The sequence below is a fragment of the Mustela putorius genome, unplaced genomic scaffold (genome assembly GCF_011764305.1).
Source record: "Mustela putorius furo isolate JIRA1106 unplaced genomic scaffold, ASM1176430v1.1 tig00003870_pilon_pilon_pilon, whole genome shotgun sequence".
NCBI classification, from domain to species: domain Eukaryota; kingdom Metazoa; phylum Chordata; class Mammalia; order Carnivora; family Mustelidae; genus Mustela; species Mustela putorius.
The window spans coordinates 102,030-125,782 of record NW_025422022.1 but is presented as its reverse complement, the minus strand read 5'-3'; the positions used below and the strand labels follow the sequence as shown (position 1 = coordinate 125,782).

Here is a 23,753-nt window from a genome sequence, read left to right as displayed (position 1 = left end):
TGAAAGCAGAAATAGAAAAGTGGCAGTCAGGTTGGGCAGGATGTCTGAATAGAAGGTGGCTGCTCCTTAGAAACTCTTAGAATGGAGACCTTGACTTGGTGTCAGCTCAGGTCATGATCTCCTGGTCCTGTGATCAAGCCCCACAAGGGCTCTGTGCTCAGTGGGGAGTCTTCTGGTCTCCCTCACCCTCTGTCCCTCCCCCCTTTTCTCTCAAATAAATAAGACTTAAAAAACAAAACAAAACAAAACAAAAAAAAACCACAAAAAAAACCAGGGACCTTCCAGGCAGAAGCTTCTGTGACAATTGCACATGTAACAGAAATGAAGTATTTTCTTTTTCAAGAACAGCTTTTGATGAGGCGCTGCTCTGAACCATACTAGAACTGTCAGACTCTGCTGACTTCTGTTCTAACTTTTTAACACACTAATCTCTTCACCCCGGGATTTCTCAGCTGGTGATGGGCACCTGCTGAGTGCAAGCTGAAGTTCAGAGAAGGATCACAGGAGCATCACAGAAGGAGATGTGAGAAAGAAACCAAGCAGGAAATTCAAATTGTGCTTGAAATACCATCCATCTGTCAATGATTCTGTGGTAGAGTAGCATCTCACCCTCAGTTCATGTCTAAAATCAGTACTCACGAGAGAAACAGAGTATCACCTTCAACAGTCCTCAGAAAGTCCCACACGGGGCATCTCTTTGGACACCTTCTTCCTTGTTGGATGTGTTGGCCATGTCTTTGGTCGAACCCTAGACGGAGATGTTGTGTGTAAGTTCGCAGGGCACTTCCCTAGAAGAAGTACTCTGCTAATGAGATGTTGCCCCCATGAGAAACACGCATGGTCTGTCACAACTGGGGGCAAGGGCACCCAGACTCGCCCATGGCAGCTCATTCTGGAGTACACACTCAGTTGTGGGGGTAACTGAGCCATGGTCAATGTTTTTTTTTTTTTTCTTTTAGCTAAGCTCATGAAGCTGAATGCATTGAAGAGAGATGTAATTTTACTATGAGATTTCCAATAGACATTCACTTCTGAATGGTGACGCAGAAAGACTAATGTGTTTCCCACACCCAAATATGCTGGATCTGGGGGTTTCATAAAAAATGAATAAACAGATCCATTTATGGTTATTGGTTTAATAAGCTTCTTAGTGGCAGACACACGTTCAGAATTAAAATTAACAAACTTAAATAAATCATTGATATTGTGAGGCTCTAAATCTACAGGCTATAAAAGAAACTTTTAAAGATACGTTTTATGAAATATCATGTTACTGCAGGTTGAAGACAAGCAAAAACTAAATAAATTAAGTGTAATCAGCTTAAAATAATGTAACTAAGTGAGTAATTGGGAAGAAAGAATGGGGGGAGGTATATATTAATTTTTAATTTTTATTACTGGATACTAGGCTATATAATAAGCTCAGATATAATATATTTTTAACAAAGATCATTTCCATTTACCAAATAAATAATAATAAATTATAATCAATGGAGGAAGGACAGCAAAGTTTTATAGCAAATAAAAATAAAATTAAAAGAATAGAAGGCATAATAATAACTACATTTATTTTAAAATACTGCCATCTAAAAGCAAAATGTTATTAAATCATGTATGATTTTTAAACAAATTCTTCATGGAAGCAGTTGGAAAGATTTTAAACAAATTCCTCATGGAAACAGTTGGAAAGCCTCATGATCTTTATAGAATTCTTTGCCCCCAAATGGCCACGGGAGAACCAAACACTTGGATGGACATTTTCTTTAACCAGTTTTAGCAATCCTCACTTCCTTTCTCCCACTCAAATTCTCCCCTCACCCTGCAAGTGTCTCTCCTTTGTCTCCTGCAAGAGACAACAAAATAAACCTCATTAGAACTGACAAAATTTGTCTCAAAATCCAGTCAAAAAAGCTTCTGAGATCCAACTGACCTACATGGAGAGAAAAAGCCAAATAATTAGAAACTCTTTCTTGACTTTACGAGTTTTGTTCTAGACAGAGAAAAGAAAATAAGCTTGAATTCGAGGGAAATAATGAGCCAGCTAGCCCCTTACGACCTCACCCACTCTCAGGGGCACCCCACTGCAAGAAGACATGAGGTCTCATCTTCGGACTGACCCACTTACATCCAGCATGGCCACAAGAGGTGTAGGCATTTGGGCTGGGGGCAGCATTGAAGCTGGATGCATGTGACTCTGTGGTCACTGTGTCCTTTATCCGAAGACAAGGACACTTCAGAGCAAATCTGAATTGTCATAGAAAGATCGGTGCAAAGATTCTTAGCTGGTCAGAGATACTCAGCCAGCTTTTTGTGATTCATCGTGAAGTCAGTAATACCTCTAAAATCACCATAATCCCATCACACACACGTACACACACACTTATAGGCACAGATATACTCATCCATGCACACACTCATATTCACACACACTCACACACACACACACAAACACACACACACACTCCTAGGTTTCCTCTCCATTGTCTGGATGTGGCGTTGTATAAGCAACTCACACAACCCACAGCATTTATTCCTGCCAATGTACTCAGTGTGTATAGTGGAGGCATGATGCTCCTCAAAGACAAAGGACTAATTTCTGGCTAGAGGCAAACGTGATGAAAGGATCTACCACATAGCACTTCTTCCATTTCTGTTCTGGGACTTTCCTAGGGATGTCCACAAACTCAACAGTGTGGAATGTGTGTGTGTGTGTGTGTGTGTGTGTGTGTGTGTGTAAGGGTTATGTGGACAGATGCCCACAAGAGTCTGGGTCAAGACCACCAGTCTTTTTTTCCCTTCTGAGCCAAGCCAGAACTTGAATTCAGGTCTCCAGGGGGGAGAGCTTGCCAAGCCATCTACTGTGATAATTGGTGCCACATCCACTACAGGCAGAAGTTCTGGGAACAGGGGAAAAAAGCTTGGAGAAGAGAACTGGCCTACAACATTCCCCACAATCCAAACCAGCATGGCCCTCGAACCCCAAAATAGTTCCCTTGAGGGACACTTGTTTATCCGTCTGTTTGCATCCCTTGGTTTCCTACTTTTACCCCAAACCAGAGAAAGGGACAAAAGATCCTAAAAGCAATGGTACATTCTTGCCATATTTCTCATCCATTCAGAACTAAGAAGCATCAGGAATCTTGTGGGAAAGCCACTTCTCAGGAGATTTCTAACTCGGTTTCTCAACTGCAGCGGTCTGGAGTTTGTGCCTAAATTTTAGATAAGGTTCTAATTCTTGGTTGCTTAGCTCCTCAAATTTCAAATTCTCAGGTTCACATCAATCATTGCAAGGAAAAAGCAAAACATTTCACATAACAAAAGCTGTTGGTTTTTAACATATCTTTGGTCTGAATTTATAAGGCTTCTATGTCTTTGAGGAAAAACACATATCTCCTGACAAAGGCCTCTCTCTCTCGTAATCTGAAGCCTGCCCTCACCAGCACCGCAGACCCCAACATCGAGCTACCAAACCAAGTGTGCTCTAAACAAAATGTACAAGGAAACCACAGAAATGAAGACAATTAGGGCAAATAAGATCCAGTGATCAAATACAGCTAATTTGTATCCATAATATTTGGGAGTTACACAGTCTGCTTTAATTTGAAAGATATCTTCCAGACCACACTGTTTTTTTTTTTTTTTTCCAAGGGGACTGCCTTTTGCTTTTAATTATTGAACCTTAAGAATTCTTGCTATAATTTGGGGTTAACTTGTAATTCTTGAAGAAGAAAAAAAAATCCAGCCCATAAATCCTTCTGTATTCCATCACTTCCAATAATAGGCTTCTGTGGCCTAATTCACCATCAATTAACTGTGTTTTTCAGAGGGAACAGGTAAAGTGGGAGAGTAACTGAGGAAAAATAAAAAAGAAAAACTAAGTTAACGGTGATCATGGCCTCAAATAGCAGTAGAGTGAATGGACGCTCCTTAGCAAAGAACCAGGCTAAGGGACGCCTGGGTGGCTCAGTTGGTTGGACGACTGCCTTTGGCTCAGGTCATGATCCCGGAGTCCCGGGATCGAGTCCCGCATAGGGCTCCCAGCTCCATGGGGAGTCTGCTTCTCTCTCTGACCTTCTCCTCGCTCATGTTCTCTCTCACTGTCTCTCTCTCAAATAAATAAATAAAATCTTTAAAAAAAAAAAAAGAACCAGGCTAAATAGAATGTATAAGAAATGACTCGGAATATGTAGTGAAGAAAAACATTAACTCTAAATAATGGGACTTCACCCTCTTGTTTTTAAAGAGGTTTTGAGCATTCCCATTGTAAATAATAGGAGTTCAAAAATATTGCTCACATTTTAAGAAATGGATTCCGAGGCTCTGTCTTATTATCACTGGTGATCCCTATGACAGGAGGTAGGGCATTCCCCCAGTTCCCCTCAGGTGCACAGTGGTGCCCAGCGGATCCTGACAACAAGTTGCCATTCATTCTCCAAACTGTGTCTGTAGCAGTGATGACAACAGGACTTGCTGTCCCCTTACAGTAAAGGAGTGGTTACTGCCTCAGCCGTCCTACTCAAATCTAGATCATTTTATACATTCATGCAATCTGTCAACACACATTATCTATGAACCAGTGACAGGCTATATTAACCATGCCTTTTATTGTCTGTATGCTGATACTTTAACATCTTGAGGCCTTGATGACTCTGGAAGGACTGACTCTCTCAGGGTTAGTCAGTTCCTAGAGATAGTAAAGGCATGAGCCATGCATTGCAAGCCAACCAATCCAGAGCTCCCACCCTCCTCTGTGGGAGTCACCCTCTAGGCCCCTCTCCACCCACCTCATCACTCTAGGGCCAGATACCAGATGACAAGGGACAGGCTCTACGCCCCAGAACTCTCTGAAACTTTTCATCCTCATCAGCCCTGAGTCTGCTTTACCCTGTCTCATCCACTCCTTCCCACAGAAACCATGATAAATTCTCTTGCCACATTCCCCTCTGACTCCATTTGCTTTCCTGGCCATTGTAGCATGGCCCCCTGCCCTTGGGGACTGTGAGCAACGAACTATCTTTTCAATGGCAGTTGTCATAATCTGTTGACATTGCCACACTTGAACAGAAATAAAACCACCTATATTTTAAAATAGCATTTCCAGCCAGGAACATCAAAGACTCAGGAATTCCTTCCTAAGAAGAGCAGGTTCATTTTTTAGCAAATCATCCATGAAAAAAATTATCAAGGAACTATAGCATTGTTAATTTCTATCAAATTGAGAGTTTAAAATACATATATTTGCTGGAATGTGTTATAGAAATGGGTCTCATTGTGGGACTGTTAGAATAACTTTTCTGTGCAGCCTTAGAAATGTGCTTACTCTTTGACTCAGAAATTCTACTTTGAGGACTATATCTTAGGGGAAAAAACTGAAGATTCAATGAATTGATTTTACTAGAAGCATTGTTCATAATTGCAAGAGTATGGTGGGGTGAGGGGAGTAAATCTACAACAGACTACTGATTAAAGTAATAATACATTCTACCATTCTACCGTTTAAAGCGATGACACAGGTTATCATGTATTCCAAAAGAAAAATGTTCACAACAAAGGGGCCACAGTTGGTTAAGTGTCTGACTCTTGGTTTCAGCTCAGGTCATGATCTCAGGGTCATGAGATTGAGCCTCGTGTAGAGCTAGCTACACACTCGGCAAGGAGTCTGCTTGAGATTCTCTCCCTCTCCTCTGTCCCTCCTGCTTGTGCAATAAATAAATCTTTTTTAAAAATGTTCACATAATTTTAAATAAAATAATAAATGATATTACATAGTAGTGTGTATGAAACTGATAAAAAATTTAAATGACTATTACTGAATATAGAATACCTCAATTAAAGATATAAAGAATTTATTAGCTTATGCCTAATAAATAGATAAACAGATATTGAATAAATGGCTAACACCTGTTTGAACAGTCCAACGTTCTTCTTAACTGACTCAGTCTTCTCACCATATAACCTAAGATTGTCATTTTAATCAATAACAGTTCCAAGAACACCTAGTGGATGTCTGGCAGTAGCATCTGTGCAAAGTTCTAGACAGTCTTCATGTGATCACCTGACTTTCCTAAGAATTAATTATGCCACAATGATTTCATAAAGTAGAATTGGTTGAGCTAGCTGAAAGAAAATTTTGTGACATGCTTTTCGTATGTCTTCACCAATTTTCTATTCCATTTTTTGGGTGCATACTTAAAGAATTTTTAATTGTCTTATAAGCTTGATTTATCTTATAGCTCTACAGACCTTGACCACCCATTTAAGTTCCTGTCCAAGAGTGGGATTTGCAAAGACCTTGTAGGGGAAACACTTGCAAAAATGGGGAGAGCAAGTAAGTCTGGGAGCACCCTCAGAATGGGGTGCAAGCCTAGTGCCTTCCTTGCCTGAGGAAGGAGGAAGCTGTAGTTGATGGAGGTGTTCTGGACTGCTCTTCAATCTGAGGATGCTTCCACAAGTCCATTGGGGAGTCCCACAGCCAGTGTTGCCTATCAGAGCAGTCCTGGGTCTCCCATGGACAGGCATGCCTCAGTCTCCCCGCAGCTCAGTCTTTGGCTGGGATAGGCTGTGGAAGCATGGACTCAGAGCAAAGGTGGGTGGATTTCAGAGTCAGCTGCTGGGCCCTGACCCATTACACACCTGGAGTTGGAGACCCGTGAGGCACATTGTTACGGCCACCACACCTACATTGAGGGCAACCCATCATTCTGCAAATGTTCACAAATTTGTAACTTCACCATCATATGTCACTAGAGTATCCAGAGATACCACGAGATTTTAACATTACTTTATCATGGCACTTCACACTTTTCCATGCACCGCCCTCATTTTCTCCTTGACTAACTTCAGCAAATATGGGCTGGGATCCAGGCACTACACTGGTCAGTCCAAATAATTGTTGAAATGCAGTCTGGAGTGGGTCTGGCCAGCATAGCAAGGCACCCAACGCCACCAAGGAAGGAAAGAAGAGGTCAAAAGCAGCAAAAGGAGAAGGAAAAACAGTGTTCAGAGTGTGGGCAAAACTAAACTAGGGTCTATTCATGGAGGACAAAGAGAAAGAGCATGCTGAGGAAAAATGGGTCAACTGACAGATTGAGAGGACCTAAAAACTTTGCATCATAGTGGCCTGAAAATAACTGTATTTGTACAATATTGATGATCCTTGGAGACAGTGTGTCTTTGTTTAAGTCATACAGGGTCAGGACCAGCTTTCAGCTCTGGGGCTCATCTTCTGAATTTGTCATCTAAGTATCCTTATATGACTCTTCCCTTTCATCTTGCCATGACTGCTACTGTCACAGCAATTCTGTGCTCTTCTGGAGTCTCCTCACATCTCTTTCCCAAGGATTCCTCATTATGAGAGAGGAGCTATGAAGGCTCCATCCAGCTAACTACTTTGCTCCCACAAGCAAAAATAAGACACAGTAAGTGCAAGATGAGATCTTGTCTGAGTCTCCACTGGTTATGCACAGAGCTTCAGGGCAAAGTACAGAAGTTACACAAGATAAGATAAGGTATAGGCTTTACAAGAAAACATTATTTGGCCAAGGGTCAAAAAGAGAAGAGGAGGCAGAGTTCCCCCTGAACTTCAAGACATCTCACAGAAAGATGTGCCAGAACCAGGGCACAGCCAGATGTGCAGTATGAGTCTAGTGAAGGACCCCTCCACAGCATGGGGCTCCCTTTTTAAAGGAGTCCTGTCAAAATCTTTCCTGTCGATGGGGGAACAGGGAGGCTGTTCAGTGTCAGAAAGTCTGGGTTTGGGGTATTAGCTATTTACATAATTAAACACCTGTTGCAGAATATCAACCATGCAGAACCTGTAGGCTTTAGGGGTCTGCAGGAAATTGAAATCTCCCCTGCAAGGGGAACTATCACCAGTCCTGAGGGCACACATGTTGAGGAAGATCCTCCTACAGAAACATAGAGGTCTCCTAGTACCAGAGTTTATCAACCAGACACCACAAAGCCTCATGAGCACTTCAAGACCAATCTGCTCATTGTTCCACAGATCTGTGCCCAAAATAACTATAGTGTACAAGTGGTGGGTGGCACTAAAACTAAGGGTAGGGCAAATGTGATGGCTGTTCAAAATACGGAAAAAGAGCTTGAGCAAATGAAATTATGAGTCAAGCTCCCATACAAGAGACAGGCTTTGATGAGGGCCTGAAGGGATTGGTAAAGTTTGGGCATGCAGGGTTGTGTACAAGGACAACTGAAATGTAAATGAAAACTCAGTCGCAGAGGGGAAGGTCTTATCAGAACACAGGTGGCTATCCACACCTGAAAGCCCCCACGCTTGGACAGGAGTGAACTGAAATATCAGAAGCCATATCCCATATCTTTTTGAAAATTTATTTCAAAACAAGGGTTCCCGGATGACTCAGGCGGTTAAACGTCCAGTTCTTGATTTTAGCTCTGGTCATGGTCTCAGGGTTGTGAGATTGAGCCCCATATCGGGCTGCACACTCAGTGTGGATCCTTCTTGGAATTATCTCTCTCCCTCGCCCTCTGCCCCTTCACCACCCCCACCCTGCTTACATGGTTGCTCACTCTCTCTCTCTCTTTCTCGCTATATATATATATATATATATATATATATATATATATATAATTACTTAGAATAACAAATAATTTATTTATTTATTATTTTTTAAAATTACACAATATATTTATTTATTTATTTTATTATTTTTTTTTAATTTATAATTTTTTATTTTTTATAAACATATTTTTATCCCCAGGGGTACAGGTCTGTGAATCACCAGGTTTACACACTTCACAGCACTCACCAAAGCACATACCCTCCCCAATGTCCATAATCCCACCCCCTTCTCCCAAACCCCTTCCCCCCAGCAACCCTCAGTTTGTTTTGTGAGATTAAGAGTCACTTATGGTTTGTCTCCCTCCCAATCCCATCTTGTTTCATTTATTCTTCTTCTACCCACTCAAGCCCCCATGTTGCATCACCACTTCCTCATATCAGAGAGATCATATGATAGTTGTCTTTCTCCGCTTGACTTATTTCGCTAAGCATGATACGCTCTAGTTCCATCCATGTTGTTGCAAATGGCAAGATTTCATTTCTTTTGATGGCTGCATAGTATTCCATTGTGTTTATATACCACATCTTCTTTATCCATTCATCTGTTGATGGACATCTAGGTTCTTTCCATAGTTTGGCTATTGTGGACATTGCTGCTATAAACATTCGGGAGCACGTGCCCCTTTGGATCACTACGTTTGTATCTTTAGGGTAAATACCCAATAGTGCAATTGCTGGGTCATAGGGCAGTTCTATTTTCAACAGTTTGAGGAACCTCCATGCTGTTTTCCAGAGTGGCTGCACCAGCTTGCATTCCCACCAACAGTGTAGGAGGGTTCCCCTTTCTCCGCATCCTCGCCAGCATCTGTCATTTCCTGACTTGTTTATTTTAGCCATAGAATAATAAATTAAAAAATATTTCAAAACAGAGTAAAATGGTGGTTCTGAGGGGATTGAGGTATTCAAGGGTACCAGCTTACAACAGTAGTCAATAAGCCATAAATGCCTAGAGATCTCATGTATAGTATAATGAACAAAGACAATGATATTGTACTGTAATTCTTAATGTGACAAATATCACTACATCTGTGATTATTTTATAATCTATAAATGTATCAAGTTAAAACCCTGTATACCTTAAGCTTAAACAATGTTACATATCAAATTTATTTTAAAAATTAAGAATGGAATTCAGGAATATCATTCCGATCAGGCAGATTATAATACTGGCAATTTAGACTCAGTGTTTGTTGGTGTGGGCTTTGCTCTTCTCATAGTTTGGTCTATTCTATTAGAATCCAATTTTTAGGGTTTTTTTTTTTAAATTTTTTCTAGACCTCAAATTTTGCTACTTAGGGTAGAAAACCCCACAAAGAAATGCTTTCTTCTTCCCAAATATGCAGTTCTTTTCAGTTTAATTCAGATGTTGGAATTCTGGATGTTTTGTGACATTTTGAGCCAATCTGCCTAGTCTGGAGATATTACAGGATAAAGAATGTCTAGAACAAAACATTAGTCTCTAAATCCTGATAAGGAATATCTAGCAAGAGCACTTTTGCACTGGGGAGAGAGCCCTGGAGGCCTCAGCTGGGGAGGCCTGGCGCCCAGGTCCTTCTCTAGGCTCTAGTGTCATTTCTGCGTTTGTCATTCAAGCTGTGACGTATTTCCAAATGACCCCAAAATGTTTTCTCTCTTTTATATTGTTTGTCTTGAGGTAGACTGGGTGTTAAAGATAAGCCAGGTCTGGAACCAGGTTGGAACCAAGTGTGACTAATCACCAGTCACTCGTGCAAGAAATACTTTCACCCCTCACATATGCCAGAGCACATCCCTTCCCTCATTCTCCACACTTCAGGTCAAGTTTTGCTCTTCCTGACCCTATTCACACCCAAGATGATGCCTCCAGCAAGTGGTACACTCAATGGAACCATAACACCTCTCCTCAAGCCCACCATGTGCCTCTGCACAGCTGGAACTTATTGAGGTCTATAATCATGGCGGCTGCTGGCGTGTCTTTATGGTTCTTCATTTAAGGAGAAAAATTTTACTCTAAGCTCTGCAACTAGCTCACACTGGGACTTCTTGTAAGTTAACGAATTCTAGGAGTATATATCCTGATCCATAACAAAAGGAAATGGACAAATATGAGACCTTGCCACACTTTCCCATGTCCATGACCATGGCAAACCTCAGAAATCAAAACTGACACTGAGTTCCAACATGAACTCCAAACCCATCTCAATCTAAGACTCCAAGCAGCCACTACCACTCAACTAGTGTTGTTGGCTTTTGAAATAAAAATGATCTGCATCTTAGAATTAAGCTTTCTTGCGATCTAGCAGTCTATTACTGTGTTAAATTAATGTAACAACAATACAGCATTAAGAACAATGGGGTAGACAAGCTAATTCATATGCAAATACACCATTTTGTAGTTGACATTTAATAAAGGCTGATCTAACTTTTTAAAACAGCACATGCTTTCACTTGAAGTAAAGTATCTCTAAATTCAATGACAAAACTTGATGCTTATTAGGTAGGACAAGAGAGTTTCTTTGGTAGACTGAAGCCTTTTCTAGTTGAGAACTAACGTTTAAAAAAATCATCCCATAGGTGAGATGACTGATATCCAGTTGTACATTTTATCCATTTGTATATTTTACAAAATTTAGAGCAATCAGATAAGGACAATTGACAATCAGATAAGTTCAATTCATTGAAGTGAATTAAGTTGAACTCATAGCTCATGTACATATAAGAAAGGAGAATGATATCCCTGGTGTCAGAAACCATCAAACCTAATGATGGGAAATTCAGGCTGAAGATCTGGGGTCCTTAGGAAGAAAATGGTCTATCGTGCTTCTGGAATGACATAGTCTTTGTCAGTTTACATACATCTCTACATGCTCATAAGCTCCTCAAGGAGAGACACCCTGTTCTATCAATTCCCAAAACATGGGACATCAAGTTGTGGATAAATGGGTTTTGAGTGAATCTTCCCACTGCTCAGGTCTTCAGGGAACAGACTTGAAAAAGTATGGAGGTTTTGGAAGGCAGCTTGTGCTCTCTCTGCACACATGTCCATCACCATTAGGCAGTGGTAAGACCCTAAGAATCCTTCCTTTCTTGGAACACTGTTCCTGGAAAAAGGAGCAGGAATACTGCTTCCAGGCTTGAATATAGTTTCTATCAGGCTGATCTAATTTGCAGCCTCTCCAGCAGGCATTCAATGTCCAGAGGTGAGAAGGGGGCTTCTTTGAAGAATCAATAGCAGATGCTGAAAATGTCCCAGCCTTTGGCCCTCGGGCAAAACACATAAACTTGAAATGACAAAACCCCCTAGAAAGTTCATTAGAACATCTGGGCACCTTATCAGGGATTTATCAAGCTTTCCAGAGTTGATCCAAGTCTTGTTTTAATAAAAATTGCCTGTCCATAAACAATTTATGCCAAGCATTTTTTCCCTTTTCTTCTCTTCCTTCTGCTTCTCTTTCTTCTTTTCTCCCTCCTTCTCTGGCTTTTATTGCTGCACAATGTTAACTCTGAGATAGTGAACAAGCCTCATACATCTCCAGGCCTGCTACATATACTGCTATTATCAAACATTTGTGCTTAAGTTAACCACTCTATGTCAAAATAAAGTAAGTGCAGTGGACATCCATCATCACAGCTTGAAGTGGGGAATTACACAAGGTTGAATTACCCTCTACTTTTGCAACTGGGTCCTTGGCCAAGACAACATAACCTTTCAATCCTAATTTGTATAAATAAGAAAGATCTTCATATGTTTCACTGATTTTTAAACTGGTAATTTTATACCAGTCACGTATTTCAATTAACTAATTGTTATTCCTCTGTACTTGTGCCTTGAGATGACTTAACCCAAGAAGTTGCAGTCATAAAATTAAAATAAATAACAATACTCCAACAGCATACTGCCCATCTATACAAATCAACAGTCTTTGTTGATAGCCTTGGGGAAAAATAATGTTCTTTGAACAATCAAAATGATATTTCCATAACATTATCATAAACTCCTCTTTTATTTCTCTGCTCTACTGATTTAGCTGGTATGTTTTCTTTTGAGATTCTTTCATTTACATGAATAAATTAACTGACAATGGCAGTTAATGAGAGAAAGGAAGGGGTACAGCTGCAGGTTCAGAGAGGGGCAACAATGGACCTCTGGACCTGGAAATTCTCAAGGGTCAAAAGATGGAAACTGAAGTGCCCTTGTGGTCTGAAAAACATGAAAAATGCCAGGCAGTGAAAAATGAAGGACCTGAAGAGCCAACTGTTTGAGTAAATAAAATAAAAATGTCCACTGGAATTTAAAAGAAGGAGAAGGAGAGTGTAGCCCAGTAGACAACTATCTTATTAAGGCCTTCAGGGTGATGAAGAAATATCTATTGAAGAAAAATGGTTATGTTTTATCTAATCCACCTTCAAACAGATTCAAGGGTTAATGGAGACAGGTACAAATGAACAGACACACAAAAATATATTTCAGGTTTGTTTTAAATTGTATTTTAAATATTATGAAATATAGCTTTAATTAATTGAAAAAATGTTGAAAATAGTAGCAAATGGGGTTTTTCATTTCAATTTATGACTGATTGCAACTCACACTTGATTTGAAGAAAGGTGTGGTATGTTCCTCAACTACAACCACGTGCCCAGATTGTATTTTCCACACCTGAAAGTTGAGGACCTGGTGCCTGTATGAGGTGACATAATACACCAGCAGGTCCTCTGGGTACTCCTCAGTTCTCAGGGTTGGCAGCTCTCATCCCTCATGACCTACAGTGGACATGTTTGAAGCCACACCTTGGGTGGTTATTGACCAGACTGTGCAACAGGATCCGTGTAGATCTAGATTACAGAGTTGTAGATTTAATATCTCATTATCCAGATGCAACAGAACAGTATTGATTCTTCCATTTGAAGATGACTTGCCTTAGAAATAAGACATTTGAATCAGATCAGAACTCCAAATTCAGAGTTTTCTTCTACTAGCTTCCAGTTTACTTTCTTGATGTGCACACAAGCTCTCATATACATTAATGTTATTCACCTGGAGGCCTGTGATCAGATCTCAATACCCGAAGGGCAGCGTCTGAATGTGGCACAGACCATGCACTTCTGAGTTTCCTCCAAGTAACCATTTGGTAGTGTAGTGTGGTGGTTAGGGGAGGCATTTGAAAGACCTTGTTTCTCCTTTGAATCATAGGAAAGAAGAAAACATTTCCAGTTAGTCAAATGAAGTATAGAAGCTACATCTGAGGGGAACATGGATTCATTCTCGACTCATTTAGTTTTCCTAGCAGGAATGGAATTTCCACACACTCCCCTAGAGAGAAAAATATGGGAAGACTCTCTAAGTTTTCCTCCACTTCTCACTCTCTTCTCCCCAAAGAACGGATATGTTATGGGGATATTTATATAAGTGGTTCATTTGGGAGAAGGACATAGGGGCAAGCCAAACTCTGTGTCTTCTGGGTTCTCCAGCTTCAGATCAAGTTGGTGGTTTCCATCCAGGGGCAGGTGGAGAGACGTGCTTGAGGTTGGTGGGGAAATTTGGTCATTTCAAGGGTTATTTATCTTAAAAGTCCCGTGACTCCTTGTCTAAGCTGCACTTTCCAACACAGCTGATGATTATTCATCTCTACATCAATCCTATGTCTTATCTTTAAAATTGCATCTAATCTCCAGTGAGAGATGGAGGCACTGGATCCTATGAAAGCACAACAGAGTGAGGTAGAGATTAAAATACATGCTCAGGGAATAGCACACCCAACAGATCTGGCAAGAGGGGAAGGACCAAAGAATGCCTGGTCCCTCTAGCCCAAAGAAGGAGTGGAGGGTAATGGAGAAAACTTTTTTTCCCCCTGTTTAGGACCTGTCTGTTTCTCTTATTGCATCTTACACTTAAATCCCTGTCTCCAGCCCATGTATATCCAGTGTTTGCCAAACTGTCTGTTAGACTGTCTTCATTTTCCCCTCCTTTATTTTTATACTCATTTTTGTGTTTCACAAATGATGTTAGAATACATTTTCACTATAAAAATTTCAGATACTACAAAGTGGATGTCCCATCTGAACTTCCCCCATCCTCCTAAGTCCAACATTCTTCTCTGAGAACCACCACTATCAAACATCTCCTGAAGACCAACTTCCAAAGACTCTGTGTGCAGTGAAGCACACAACTTTCCAGAATACTCCACAGGCTACTTCTTCCATAGGACCAAACGTGCTTTATTTAAACGCAGAGTAGCTACACCTCTGGGTTTGAACTTCCAGGCATCTTTCTACTTACAAAAGCACTGGCTGGTTTGGCCACCAATTTAACAGAGAAATATGTTAACTCTTGTGATGCAGTTAACACAATTGAGACAATAGGAAACTCTATAGGAAAGTTTAGAGAAACTCAGTTTCTTCAACAAATACATTTCTAAAGGGGGAAGAGAGATGGTGTGGGGAAATCCATAGATTAAAAGAAACATTTTTGACAAAGTGCTATGTCAGAAACTTCTGATCCATGATTCAAACAAAGTAATAGTAGAATAATTAAAAAACATTGATGACACCATTAGAAATGTGAGTAAGGACTGGTTATCAGATGATAATAAGGATCACTATTAACATTGTTGACATGTGTTAATAGATTTATGAGTTATCTTTTAGAAGTATCACCTGAAACCTTTACGAATGAAATTATATGAAGCTTGGAATTTGGTTCAGAATGGCGCTGGGCAGGGAATAGTAAGTGGGAGTAGAATTGAAAGAAGACTAACCACACTTTAATAATTATTGAAGCTGGGTGATGGGTACCTGGAGGTTTCCTTTTGCGTGTGCTTAAAATTTTCCATAATACAATTAAAAAAAAAAAAAGCCAGAAAACATTGGGCAAATCTCACTGGCACAGTCCTAAACGAACCAATCTTTCCTTGCCATCCTCTGAACCTATTGGGTTGGGTGTAGCTGATGGAGAGGGTTTGTGGCAGGTGTGGGCAGGAATCAGGCTGAGAAAGGGCTCAGGGAGTTGAAGTGGCCCCAACCCTGTTCATGAAACCTGACTACTCTCTGCAGAAAGCCAAGTTCAGTTTTGGACTCAGATGGAAAACATGAACGGCCTCCTTCACAATGACCCCAGCTTCGAGGTTCCTGTCATTTTATTACAGGACTAGGTTCCCACACCCTGACTTAATTCAAAACACTCACGAACATCTCTTCCCCATTATGAAGAAGTGGAGAGATGAAGGTTATAAAAGCAGCCTCTCTGTGATTGCATGGGTGGCGTTTTTGCCCTGGAATGTAGGCAGCCTGATACATGTGATGCTGAAAGCAGATGCTACTTAGGAGAGCTTAGGACTTTGCCCAGGAGTGAGGACATGATTGGAATATTTACTTTGAAAAGTGGCCTCTGCAAATGGGAAATGATTAATTCACCATGAGGAATGTTTTATTCTACAGAGTGATACCCTCCAGAATAAAGGGCCTCTGAGAAAAACAGATTGAGGAGAACTCCGTTGGTCCCTTCCCCTGCGACACTGGCTTGACTGTGTGCCTTCATAGAGCCAAGAAGCAGCACAGAGAGAGGGTGGGAAGAAGGAATAGTCTCTTTTACCTCCTTTGAAACAGTGAAAATCACCAAAGCACAGTATTAAGAAAGCGAAGTGAAAAGGCAACCTACAGAACGTGAGAAAATATGTGGAAATCACTTATCTGGCAAGAGTTTACAGTCCAGAATATATAAAGAACTCCTAAAATTTAACATCAAAAAGACAAAGAGTTCAATTTGAAAATGGGCAAAAGAGTCAAACAGTTATTTCTCCAGATAAGGTATACAAATGGCCAAGAAGCACATGAAAAGATGCTTGACCTCATCAGCTATTAGGGAAACACAAAACAAAACCGCAGCGAGATACCACTTGACACCTATCAGGATGGGTTTAATAATAATATCTTAAAAATCAGAAAGTAGGGGCACCTTAGTGGTTCAGTGGGTTAAAGCCTCTGCCTTCAGCTAGGTCATGATCTCAGGGTCCTGGGATCGAGCCCAGTGGGGAGCCTGTTTCCCTTCCTCTCTCTCTGTCTGCCTCTCTGCCTATTTGTGATCTCTGTCTGTCAAAAAAAAAAAAAAAAATCTTAAAAAAAAAAAAAAAACAGAAAGTAAGTTTTGGCAAGGAGGTGGAGTTAGGACTTCCTTGTATTGCTGGTGGGAATGGAAAACAGTTATGGGGGCACCTGGGTGGCTCAGTGGGTTAAGCCTCTGCCTTCAGCTCAGGTCATGATCTCAGGATCGAGCCCCCAACGGGCTTTCTGCTCAGCAGGAAGCCTGTTTCCTCCTTCTCTCTCTCTCTCTGCCTGCCTCTCTGTCTACTTGTGATCTCTCTCTGTCTGTCAAATAAATAAACAGAATCTTTAAAAATAAAAACACTTTTAAAACAGATATGGGAAACATTCTGGTGTTGCCTCAGAAAGCAACCATAAATTACCACATGGCCCAGCAATTCTGCTGTTAGGTATACCCCAAAGAACTGAAAGTAGGGACTCGAACAAATAATATCAATATTCATAGCAAGGTTCTTCACAAAAGCCCCCAAACTGTAAACAACCTAAGTGTCCATCAAGGGGTGAATGGATAAACAGAATGTGGCATACATGTATAGTAGAATATTATTTGATCACAAAAAGGAAGGAAGTTCTCACACTTCCTACAATAGGCATAAACCTTGCAAACATTAAGCTAAGTGAAACAAGCCAGACATAAAAGAGCAAGTATCATATGATCCCACTTGCACAAAATATCTAAAACGGGCAAATTCAAAGATATGGAAATAAATCAGAAGTTAGCAAAGCCTAGGAGAGGGGAGCGTCATTGTTTTAATAACTTCTGTGGAAGTTTCTGTTTTCCAGTGGCACTTCTGCTTGAGGTGATGAAAAAGTTTTGGAAATAGATATGGTAATGGCTGTACAATGTTGTGAATGTCATCAATATTATTGAATTGTACACTTAAAAATTACTAAAATAGCAAATTTCATACTATAGGTATCTTACCACAATTTTAAAAAATTAATAATTTACCAAAAAGCATTGAATTATACACTTAAATGGGAGAGTAGAATGGTATATGAATTTTACCTAAATAAAAGTGCAAAAACATAAATTACACACACACCCCAAAAAATAACTCCCCATCCATGCCAATGTCTGCCAACAATGTGGGTGCTACAGAAGACAGAGCCACCGGTGCCCAGGATTAGAATGACATGACCTCAGCCTCAAGGGTCCTGTCTCCAGTTGTCCTCTGAGCTATACAGGCACCACCTCACAATCTGTGCGAGCTAGACTTGACCATGCTTCATACTACTGACACTGACAGAGCCTGCTTGGAGGAGCAACCTTGTATCTTCATGTCTTCAAGTATCTGAGAGGAACGTGCTCTGCCAAGGACATAGACCAGCATGTAGAAAAGTCAGTTTGGGGTCTTCCTGTGATCTTGGACATTTAAGCCACTCACTTTTCCTTAAATAAGATTCAGCAACTGTGGGGGACAGTGGACACCACCACCAAAAAGCAACTTTGGAGCAGGGCAAGGCCCTTGTTCTCCCTGCGCGATGCAGGCTGAGCAGGAAACAAACCAGAAGCCTCCCTTTGAAAGACACTGACATCTTATTCTGATCAAGGAGGGCCATACCACATCCAAGCCTCCAGCCATCACCTTCCCTGCTTCTCTCCCTCCTCTAGCTCACGCTCCAGCCAAACACACACACACAGAGACACACACATACACACACACACACCACGGCTGCTTCTGTCTGACCTGGCACTGAGCCTCCTAGGCCTCAGGACTCTTCAAGAGCTTTTCTAGTTTGGAATCATCCTCTGCCTCCTTCTCCCGTGGCTAACTCCTACTTTGTCTCTAGGTCTCAGTCCAGTGTTGCCTCATCTTTAAACCTTTTCAAGACCCTTCAAATTGGGGTTAGTTGGACTTGCTCTGTGTTCCCACCTGTACCAAGAACTTGAGCCATCCTTGCTTGTCTCTCTTTGAACCATGAAGTCCTTGCCCACTGCTTGGCATGGTGGCTGGCTCATAATAAGTTCTCAGATGCTTTCTGAATAAATAAATGAATGGCATGGAATGGCCCCAGCAATGGACAACCCTGGAGACAATACTCACATTTAGGCAGCAGAGGGGGTGGTCACAGTCCCACAGAATATGATATAGAGGACTTTGGAACTGGGCAATAGCTTGAATGACTACCATTTCAAATTCCTGGAATGTTGGCATCTCCCCAAGTAGGCTCAAACTCCCTCAGACAGTACAGGACATGAGTGCCCCAAATTTTCAGATGAAGAAAATTACTTGCCCGTGCCCCCCAGAAAGGATTGTTCATAAGTAACCACTGGCTACTCTTGATCATGCTGTACCTGGATCCTACTTTGGAGACTACTTGCCTGGATCCTGGGCTCCAAGAGTCTCAGAAGGGATTCCCTCCCTCACTCTGTGTGTGTTGAGAGGCTGGGGAGGCAGCTGGTAGGCAATGACAGCAATGCTGAGGTAGAGAGTTTTTCATTCATGCTTCACCATTAACACACTAACCTCTTCAAATGTTGTAATTTGTGATTTCAGACAAAACCACAAAAATAGAGGCACCTGGGTGGGTTCCACGCTCAGCAGGGAGTCTGCTGGAGATTTCTCTCTCCCTCTTCCTCTGCCCCTGCCCCCACTCACACACTAAATAAATAAATAAACACATAAATACATAAATAAATAAAATCTTAAAAAACATAAAAATAAACTCCATCCCTGAATTTTCCCTCTTCTATTATATTTTATATGGAAAGGAATACCAGCTGTTGTGCTCCCATTTTTCCCTGAAATATCTAGATGTCATTTTAATATAGTATAGAATGTATATATCAAAGATTCTCCCACACAGGAAAGAAGCTTAACCAATCGTGGATTGTCAACACTAATTTCTCTTGCAGATTTCTACTCAAACCTGGATTTTTCCTAAGATTTCCAAATGCATCTCAGAGTTTTTGGCTAACTCCCATTCGTGTCCCTTCATGCTAATATGGAAACTACAATCAACTGAACATTTATTGTTTTCTTTTTAGTAAATGAGTATGTGTTGGAGATTTTTTACTGCATAATAAAACCAACATAAAATGCATTTGCTCCAGTGCTTCCTCACTCTTTAAAACTACCTTGCCTCCCCCTGCTCATGCTAGTCTTTGGTTGGCATCTTGCCCAGACCTTAACTAGGTTATCAGCCGGGTGATGGCAGGTAGCCTCAAGTAGCAGAGCTAGGGCTGAGCCTGGGTGTCCTGCTGTCTGCCCATTCAGTGGTCCCCACAGCACAGGGGGACCATGATCAGTTTGCACCTCCAAGGGGGCTTGGCCACTGTGAATATCGCTTTTATAGACTCTAGTTGTTTCTGACCCTACGTTTTTTATTACATTCCTTTGCAATTCTAGCAGCTGTTTTTGTCAAGAGTCTTAATAAAGTTTGAACTGCTAACAGACTTTATGGAAATTGGTCACAGAAGAAGTCTATGCGGCACCTTTTAGAAAACCAGAGGCTAAATTGCCCTGCAGCTATGCTACACAGTAATAATAGTGACAAAATAAACCCAACAATATGGTGGAAAAGGATGTTTTTTTTTTAAATTTTATTTATTTATTTGACAGAGAGAGATCACAAGTAGGCAGAGAGGCAGGCAGAGAGAGAGAGAGAGAGAGATGGAAGCAGGCTCCCCGCTGAGCAGAGAGCCCGATGCGGGACTCGATCCCAGGACCCTGAGATCATGACCTGAGCCGAAGGCAGTGGCTTAACCCACTGTGCCTCAGAAAAGGATGATTTTTGAACTAGTTTCTAACCAGGTTTCCCACTAGATTTCTGAGTACTATCCTCCTTACTCGATTAGTTTCTTTACCTCTATTTCACCATAATTTATTTAAAACGTCTAAAGGCATGGCTGAAATTATGAAGATGCCTTAAGGATTCCTTATTTTTTAAAGAGAGTCAACTCAAGTTTGTTTTTTGTTTTTTTGGGGGGGGGTATTTTCCTTTTCATATTCTTCAATTTCATACACCTAAGATTCAAAAGAACTAAATTTACAGGTTTAGTAGAGTTCTCTGGTCTAGGGAAGAAAAATAAAATAACTGAGATACTATTAGCTAATCTCCCACTGTTTAATTACACTAAAACATTGCTCCATCTTATTAATCATATTAATTTGGCCATGAAGTTACTTTGATTTAATAGTACCTATACGAGCCAGTAAAAAACTTGAAACTTGTTCTAGACCCACCTTGAGTGTAATGGTTTACCTCCCACTTTACATACCAGTGTTATGGAAGAATAATTCACCAACTGACCAAAACTAAACATTCATCTGTTTGGGGTGCAACCTCATGCATTTCCATGAATACAGCTGACCCTAAAAGCATTATGCCAAGTGTCTCAGTAGCTTTAGCCAGGTACCCAAGTAGATACCTCTCAAGTGCCTGGACAGCAACCAGTCCTTTGTTTCATGTCTCTTTGAAAATTAATTTTGCTTCTCAAACTGAGAAGCTTAAAGTCAGAATAAGTTATCAGCAACACAGCAACACTACAGCTAATTGAAATAAAATATAGAAATATAGATGACTCAGTGACCTTAGACCAGTCACCTCAGACTTACAAAGTGTAAAACAAGAGGTGAACTAGATGCCCTTGGAAGGTCCCCACACCTCTAACACTGGGGCATCAAATTCTTTTGAATTCCAGGCTGTGATGAGAGATGGGCCAAAGTAGTAGTCATGTGGATACAAGGCATTGCTTACAGGGTGCTTCCACTGAAGAAAAGACACTTCCACCCTTCCAGGTGGGTTGCAACCAGAAGCACTTGACACTGAGGTGCTGGAGGTGTCCCTTGGCTCCAAAACGAACTGAAATTCACAAAGCCTGTGGTTACAGGGTCGGCACACAAATCCTGCTTCCTCTTTAGTCTTTTGAGAACTGCATCTGATTTTAATTTTCTTTTGTCTGTCAGAGTCTATTCCAATGCAAAGGAAAGGGAAAATATAATCACAGTACAGACCCTTACATGCTTTGAAAAGACGTCATAGTGAAATACTATAGATGATATAGGGTTCTGTTCTTACCTACACCTAGAGTCAGTGGACACTACTTTATACTGTTCTTGCTATTTACAAACAAAAAAACAAACGGCCCAATTCCCATCACTTACTTAGGTTCTGACACCCCAACGCCTGTGCTTCAAACAGTGACAGACTGCTTCTAATTAGAAAGACCTCCTTAAGCAGGCCTGGTCTTCCTGCCATCACAAAGCACACATTTCCCCGTAATCACCAGTGGAGGGCGCTGTTGTATTTGGTGTGTCTCCTAATACTCGGGAAATTTTTCCTTTCTGAGGGAAAAGGGCTCTTTCCCATCCTAATATGAACATGATGTACGATAATGAAAACAATAATAACCAACATATTTTCCCCAGAAGTTGGAGACTTTTTTTTTTTTCAGAGCGTGAATGTAGGGCTCTCAGTTATAAGAAACTAAGACAAATGAATTGACTTTAGAAAAGGGTGGGAGGTATTGAAACATATTTTCAAGATGAACATGGGCTTCCCAGACCTTGTAAATGGACGATTTAGACTACTGTATATTAGGAGTTTCATTACATGTAATTGTTCAGCGTATAAAGATAATATAACAACAATAAAATGGAGCGAACAGCAAGATTAACATCTGGCCGCAATCAGCCTGGTGTCATAGAATATGTACTCCTTGACTGAGTTTCACAGGGCATGAGCCTGGCAAGAATGATAGAAAGACACACTTTTAAACCGAGTTGTGACAGCTGAATATTATTTTCAACCACTACACTTAAGATCTGTGCAAGGCACTTCTCCATTTCCCTCCCTGAAGCCTGAATGCCAAAGACCTTTTATTTTTTTTCCCACAGTAATCTTCTGCTTCTACATGGCAATATTTTGTGTGTAGTTTCTCACTAATCAGTTACTGCTCTGTGTCACGTAAGTAACTCAATAAATCAATTTAAGAAGCATAAGCATGCTTCTAGCATGTTCAAAAGACTCTAGAACTACAAGCAAGGAAATCTTTTAGTTCAAGCACATTTTCACGAATCCCCAGAAAGATTGCCAGATAAAATATAGGACACTCAGTTAAATTTGAATTTTAGATAAACAACAGATAATTCTTTGGCATAGGTATACCTCCATGCTATATTTGGGGTCTACTTATACTAAAAAAAAAAATTATTCAATATTTATCTGAAATTCTAATTTAACTGTGTTTTTAACTGTAGTTTTATTTGCTAAATCTGGGAAACCTTACCCTTAGATAACCAGGTATCTAATGGAGATATGACCATACTATATAGTCACTATGGAACTCCAAATTTAAAATCCTATTTGTCTGTGCTGCATGAAAATATGAATTTACAAACACTTAAAAACATGCCTGCTCTATATAGCTTGTGGAGAAGATAGAAGACAGCTTTCCTTCCTCTCCTAACCTAGTGTGCTGCCAAAAGCCAGATGGAGATAATTTGGCTTGATTTAATATTCTGTTTGACAGAAAACTCAGTTTAGGGAATAATGTTTTCATGAAGTCAGGCTGACAGCTAACAACCCGATCCTGCCCAAGACACAGTGAATGAGAATGGAAGATTTAAAGGCTCTTCTGCGAACCCAGGTATAAACCTGAGGGTCAGAGTGACCAGCCCACTACAGCAGTAATCCCTGACTTGGCACCTGATACTCATTAACTTTGCTCCCATCTTGGTCATCTGAGGTGAGTAGCTAGCTCGAGCTGCTTCCTGGGTTTTTTTTTTGTTTTTTTTTTTGCGGGGGTGGGGGGTTGTTTTTTGTTTTGTTTTGTTTTGCTTTTGTTTTTGTTTCTGTTTTCGTTTTCTCCCCAGGGACAAAACTAAGCGGGTGTTGTGGAATCCTGAGCAAACAGGGGTGCCTGGATTGGAAAGGGATAATGAAGCAGGCTGTCGTTCCCAGCAGCCAAGTGAGATAGGCATTTCAGGATGCTCTATAATGCTTTCAGACTGTGGGAAGCAAATAAGAGGCAATTTAAAATGCATTACACTCCCTAGGCTGCAGCCCATCTCTCCTGCCTTAGAAACCCAACCGAATGCCCGGACAGTGGCTGAAGGAGGGGAATAAAGCT

General features: G+C 40.8%; 1 long non-coding RNA gene across 2 annotated transcripts in view; it reads right to left on the bottom strand.

Moving 5' to 3' along the window:
• LOC101680464 overlaps nt 1–23,753 on the bottom strand; it is a 59,074-nt gene that overhangs the window by 6,955 nt on the left and 28,366 nt on the right. The window contains exon 3 of one of the 2 annotated variants that reach the window (XR_199504.2): nt 640–748. The exons of the other annotated variant lie outside the window; for it this stretch is intronic. This is a non-coding gene — a long non-coding RNA (uncharacterized LOC101680464). The remainder of the gene's footprint in view (nt 1–639; nt 749–23,753) is intronic. 2 annotated transcript variants of the gene reach the window in all.